This window comes from Ailuropoda melanoleuca, chromosome 9 (genome assembly GCF_002007445.2).
Source record: "Ailuropoda melanoleuca isolate Jingjing chromosome 9, ASM200744v2, whole genome shotgun sequence".
NCBI lineage: Eukaryota > Metazoa > Chordata > Mammalia > Carnivora > Ursidae > Ailuropoda > Ailuropoda melanoleuca.
In genome coordinates this window covers 816,483-823,119 of record NC_048226.1, presented here as the reverse complement: position 1 = coordinate 823,119, position 6,637 = coordinate 816,483, and the positions used below count along the sequence as shown (strand labels likewise).

The window sequence follows — 6,637 nt, the reverse complement described above, 5'->3', positions numbered from 1 at the left end:
GCTCAGTTGGTTAAGCATCTGCCTTCAGCTCAGATCATGACCCCAGGGTCCTGGGATCGAGTCCCACGTCCAGCTCCCTGCTCAGCGGGGAGTCTGCTTCTCCCTCTGCCCCTCCCCCTGCTTGGGTACGCTCTCTCTCTCAAATGAATAAATAAAATCTTTAAAAAAAATAACAGCCTTCTACTGATGCTCTTTGGGTTTGGTATTTCTCAGTTAGATGTTTGCTTCTTCTGGTCTGTCGTCTGTGCACTTAACTACATGTGCATTGAGATTAATTGTGTTCCCAATGAGAAACTAATTACCCTAATGAAATTTTTGAAGAATCTCTCTTTTCCCCACTGCTTTTGAATGGCATTTTTACCATAGGCTACGTTGCCATAAAAACTTGAATTTATTTGTGAGCTTCCCATTCTATTACTTGATCAACCTGTCCCTCTACTTGTGTCCCCTCTTTCTGATGATTCTAAGCTTACATTACAGTGTCAGATGTAATGGCCATTACATTCCTCCTTAAGCTACCTCCTCTCCCAAACTTCCTGAGTTTTACCACAGGTTTGCTCTTTCAGATTAACTTTAGAATCATCTTAGATTCTTAAGATTACATTTTTTTAATCAAATAGTGTTTTTTTTCCTAATCATTATGACACTACTATCTTCTTATTGCTGAAAACGAATGTGAGCTCCCTATTTCCAGGGCAAAGCTCACGTTCTCTCTTAGACCCATCAGCCACGGTCTGGTGTGGAAGCACTTGCAGACCCCCACAGAGAAGCCTACACGCCTCCAGACGCACTCTGTGTTGTGTCTCCCCCTCCCCAATATTCATATGTCGATGCCTAACCCCCAACGTGATGGTATTTGGAGGTGGGCCTGTGGGAGGTCGTTAGGGTAAGATGAGGTCATAAGAATGGAGCCTTCACAATGGGATTAGTGCCCTTGTAAGAAGAGACAGAGACCTTGCTTCCTCTCTCTCCACCATAGCAGGACGCAGCAAGAAGATGAGGGGTCCTCTCCAGGAACTGAATCATCCAGCACCTTGGTCTTTGGCTTCCCAGACTCCAGAACTGTGAGAAATAAATGTTTGTTGTACTTGTTATGGCAGCCCAAGAACAAGACAGTCCACACAAACTTGGCCATAAGCTTTCTGAGTTCAGTCATCTGAGTCTGTTCATTGATGATTCTCTCCCCACAGTGCTCATCATTATTTTTTTGGGTGAGATTCCTAGGAGAACAAGAGCTACTTTCTGACTGTAAGTCCTAGAGGCTTTTTGTTTCTTCAGGTGTGTGCTATAAGCACGGGAACACTTAGCAGGTTGGCTGGATTACCCACTCTGGTGATGGCAATAAGCCTCCTAAGGGACACCATCCTTCAAAGCAACCGTCGTGGGTACCATCATGGCACAAGGCTGCCTAGGCGGTGAGACCCTCCTGAAACCCCTTAAAACTTCGGGCACCAGCCTATGTAAAGCAGTAATATTGAATCAAGTTGGAACCCAGTGAGGACTCACAGGTTTGTGTGCGTGTAAGCGTATGTACAGGGGTGTGTGTGTGCTCACACTATATTCATGCATGTGTATACATCTCTTTATAGTGTATGTCATCACAAAGGCTCTGGCGTCAACCCCAAACACCTCAGTGGAAATTTGGGACCAGACTCTGAGTCACTTCTGCCTCTCAAGACTTCTCTCTAATTGTGAGCTCAAAGGTACTGTCACCTGGGAAGCAACTTGGGAAAATACCTTGGAAAACTGGCATTTGCACATCTTGTGGCGTCCTGGTAACGGCAACTGGTTTCCTGCTGGGAAAATGGATGTGTATATTTACACATATAAACGTGTCTAGACATATGTGCATGATGTATGTGCATCTATACAGACACACACATAGAAGTTTATCTAAACCTGATTAATATAAACGGCATGGAGTACGCTATTTACAAATCATAAAAAAACATAATATTTTGGTTTTCATAGAACAGTTTCATTGATTTTTTAAAACAAACTCTTACATCACCAGTCTATGAATGCAAGTCAACCACGACTTCACAAATGGGACTGCGTCCCAGTCCACCAGCTCCTTCCCCCCAAAGTGTACTGGAACCCATCACATATGTGATCTACTGTTCAACTGTTTCTCACCCTGAACAAATCACAGTCATGAAACTGGAACCTGCTTCAGTTTCCACACTAACCTGAAGTTTGGTCTGCAGTATTATAATTTTCCTCCATTATGTATGTAATAGACATCATTTCCTCCATATACTTTCTTAAGCGTAGACGATCTTAAACGAAGCCCTGGTCTGTTACACCTGCCAGTTGGCTTGGTAAATGCTTGCACCAAGGCCTATTCTAAGCTGCCGTCAGGCTGTCACTGAGTGCGGAGTTGGGAAGACAGGCAGAGCTTTCTGCAGTATTCCCAGCACTCAGACCCAGCAGAGCCAAAGAACTTCATGAGCACAGGTCATAGTGGAAGGTATTCAGTAATTAGGAAAGGATGGAACTTGAGTATTTATCACCTTTGTTTTTAATGGAATTTAATTGGAAGTTTATATATTAATTTTATGTATTAGTTATATGTAATTAATATATATGAATTTTTAATAACAGTTGTGCTTGACAAAGGCTCAGAAAATTCCAGGAAATGCAACAGCCAGTTCCTGTGAGCTGGTACAAGCTGACTCCAGCCCTGCTGCCCCACATCCTTGGGACTGGGGAACGGCTGGGCTGGAAGAGGCCTCGGCCAGGACACGTGGTCCACTCACATTCTATGTGGCTGGAGAAACGGCAGCCTTGGGGTTACCCTTGTGCACAGGTAGTGCCCATCAGAGATACCCCCCGGGTTCCCAGCAACGGGTCCAACCTGTTCTGCCCGCATCCTGCTCTCGGAGTGATCCCCCAGCCGCAGCGGCAGTCCCCCGGGGAATGTGCCAGCCACGCAAACTCTCGGGCCTTTTCCAGACCCGCCACTCAGGAGAACACAGTCTGCAGGTGATCCCTAAGCACAGTAAGGTTGGAACCACGCTGAATTACCGGGGTCCTCCCCCCAGAAGTGGTTTGACTGAATGGAGGAGAGCCCGAGGGTGGTGAGTGGTTTTAAAAGATCTCCAGGTGATTTCATGCAGAACCTAGACTAGGACACTCGGGCGCACCACACGCCCTCCACGAACAAATCACAGAGCCTGGGACGTCTCTGACGCCAAGTGTTTCGGTGGAGTTGCACCTGGAGGTGAGGCTGGAAGTGAGCGCGCCCACCGTTCCCCACGCCTGCCCGCGTTCTCCCGACAGAGGGACTGAGGACCCCCTGAACTTCCTGAACGCTACCCCGTCCTTCGGGGAAGGTAGAAGCTACGGGAAAACCAGCGGAGGCGGCGAGCTCACAGCGTTCGTCTCATGCCCAGCTTAGGCGGTCGCCTCTGTTCTGCTCTTGATGTCCTGGCTCTGAAGAGGGCGTGTTCAAGGTGTCGCACGGCATTCCTGCCGGGCACTGTGATCGCACCCTCCTCCCCGCCCTCCCCGAAGCCTCCCGCCGAAATTGTCTTTATCTCTTCAGATTTGAAGGACTGTACAAAAATACTCAGCAAATATTTCAGCCAAACGAATGTCCCTAAATAGGCACTCGATCCAGTGTAAGTCATGAGCACCAGTGTTCCTCGGAAAGGCCCAAAATAGCGTCCGGGCGGCGGCACCTCCAAGGAGCATCCTTGTTTAGCTAACCCAGTTAGACGCTGTGGGCTTGGGCTGTGCCCGTGACAGCCTGGCGGCTCCTGGCCTCAAACCCTTCTCACCCCCTGGAGGAGCTTCACCACGTGCCAAATTCCAGGACGGGGGCCCCGGCGACATGTTCACGGAGACGCAGCTCTGTGTGCAGACCCGGGGGGAGTGGCCGGTGGGCTTGCTTGCGCCAGGGGCAGCCCCCGAGCAGAAGACCCCTCGGAGCCCCTCCGCCACGTTTCCCTGGGGCTGCGAGTCTCTGCGCTGGGGGGGCAGGCACGCTGCCCCAGTTTCCTCTGAGGCCCCTTATCTGGCTCTGACATTTGGTCACTGCCTTTAAACCAACGGACACGGAGGGAAGTTCCTGCATTTCAGTGTGGTTCCTGCCATGATCCGGGAGAGAAAGGGGCAAGTCTGCATCTGTCATGGACAGAGCACACCTGTCCCAGAAGGGTGTGCCTGTCACGGCTAAATGCCGCAGGGGACGAAGACAGTGGCATCAACGTCTGTGGCCACCGGCAGCGCCCCCCTCGGCCCGATTTGTCAGGACTTTGGTTCAGCACTGAAAAGGCCCATGTCCTGAAAACCCCCTTGGTCTTGGGCGAAGCAGAGCCAGTGGTCGCCCTGGGTGGCCGCCCAAAGCCACCTCTCCTAGGATCTGGAAAGGCAGCCTCCGCCGAGGGTCATGATGGAATTTTATAAAATCTAAAATGAAAACAGATAAGCAAACAGAGCTTTCATGTACATGAGTCGGATGGGAACAGCCATTAACCAAACCCCCGTTTTAGGGAGAGACAGGGTAAAGCCAGGGGCAGCTTCCAGGCCCCCCGGAGCTTAGACGAGGAGGGGCCCGCCCAGAGCTGTCGGCTGCCGGGGGCACTGGGGAGTTAAGGTGAGCCCGAGAAGAGCCAGCCAGAGGGGGAGTCGCGTGAAAGTCAGAAGAAGGGCTGAGCAACGGTCATGAGAAGACCCCCTGCAGCCAGCTGCTCTCTGTCCCACCCCAGGGCCGCGGAACAGGCAGGCAGGGGACGATGCCCCAGGCATCTACTGGCTGCTACACAGACACTCAAGGGAAAAGAAATCTGTTAGAGCATGTTTTCTTTTTTTTTTTTTTAAAGATTTTATTTATTTATTTATTTGACAGAGATAGAGACAGCCAGTGAGAGAGGGAACGCAAGCAGGGGGAGTGGGAGAGGAAGAAGCAGGCTCCTAGCGGAGGAGCCTGATGTGGGGCTCGATCCCATAACGCCGGGATCACGCCCTGAGCCGAAGGCAGGCGCTTAACCGCTGTGCCACCCAGGCGCCCCTAGAGCATGTTTTCTTTATTAGAAAAGGAATACATTCATGATGAGGAAACGTGAAAAGGACAGAAGCATATAAAGAAGAAGGTTAAACCCTCACATGACACGGCCACTGGGAACAAACCAACTGTAATATCGCCATATGTTTCTTTCCCACAAAAGCCAGGGGTCCGCGGTCCAGTCCCAGCCTGGTTATGTGTTTTGAAAATCATTTTCCAAGAGTAATCAAAAGGAACTGAGATGTTCCCTGGAGATCCTCAAAGAAAATCAAAGGGAATCCAATTGATACTCCATACAAAGCACTTCTTAAACATTCCCTCCCCTTCCCCCGTCTCTGGACACCTGCACACCGACAGCTCTCTCGGTCCCCTGCCAGCCACCGCCAGCAGTCCGTCAACCCCAACACCAAGGCGTCCCTGCGTCTCTCTTCCTCGTCGAGAGCCTCTGCTCCCTTCCCAGCATTAAATTAGGTGGACTTGCCTCACTCTGTGCAGTTCATCCTTTCTTTCTCCCCAGTTCTCCCCGGGGAAACTCCAGGCTAGCGGACGCCTTCCTTCCCCTAGAGGTTGGGGGAGAGGAAGGCAGAGTATTCCTTCACGTGCAAGGGGAGGAAAAATAAAAGCATCATGAAATATCCAAATGCCTGTTGTGTAACAGCTTTTAGAAGAAAAGCTATAAATATTTTACATATATTTCTTACAAAACTTCAATTATACTGCAGGTGCAATTTTGTTTTTATTATTTTTATTTTTAAAGATTTTATTTTTAAGTAATCTCTACACCTGACGTGGGGCTCCAACTTACGTCCAGGAGTTCACGAGTCACATGCTCCACCAACTGAGCCAGCCAGGCACCCCTGCAGGTGCAATGTTATATTGTAATCTGTTAACTTTACATTATATTCATTCGTTCATTCATTCATTCATTCATTCACTCGGCAAATAGTTGTGGGCTTATTATGTGCCAGACCGTGTCACTAGGGAAACAACAATGAAAAAAGGAAAGCAGACAAAAATCCATACCTTCATGAAGCGTAGTCAAGTGGTAAGAAAGAAACACAAATATAAAAGGAAGTAAATCGTATGTTATGCTAAAAGGTCATGCATACTCTGTAATTTTTTTAAGCAATGTGTAAGTGGGTCAGGAGAGCTGGTTACTTCTCAGTGACGTGATGTGCGAGCACAGGCTTGGCTGAGAAGGGCTGGGGCAAGCAGGCTTGGGGAGCGAGTGGGGGAGGGCGTCCTGTGCACCACAGACTTTAGCAGCATCCCTGGCCCGTCTCCACCAGACGCCAGCGGCACCCCCTCCCCAGTGGTGACAACCAGTAATGTCTCCAGACCTCACCAAGCACCCCACGGATGCAAACGCGCCCCCAGATAACCATTGTCCTGGGCGTTCTCATCCAGGGCTGTGCTTACGGTTGTGTGGACACCGCCCCAGACCCACTAAACCGGGGTCTCTGGGTGCTGGGGCCTGAGTGGTGGGCAACCTGTGAACGTTAAGCTCCCAGGAGTGTTCTAAAGTTGGCCTCTGTTGAGGGCCCTTGCCTTCCGCCAGGGCTCCTGCCACCGGGCCGTGCGTCAGCATCCCGGCAGAGTCAGGCCCACCCCCGAGTCCCTGATCCAGGA

General features: G+C 50.1%; 1 long non-coding RNA gene across 1 annotated transcript; it reads left to right on the top strand.

Annotated features, from left to right (window-relative positions):
• Positions 1-845: 845 nt before the first annotated feature.
• Positions 846-2,069, top strand: LOC117803863. Its single transcript, XR_004627988.1, has 3 exons — positions 846-1,064; positions 1,279-1,508; positions 1,590-2,069. It is a non-coding gene; the product is annotated as an uncharacterized LOC117803863 (long non-coding RNA).
• The last annotated feature ends 4,568 nt before the right edge of the window (positions 2,070-6,637 follow it).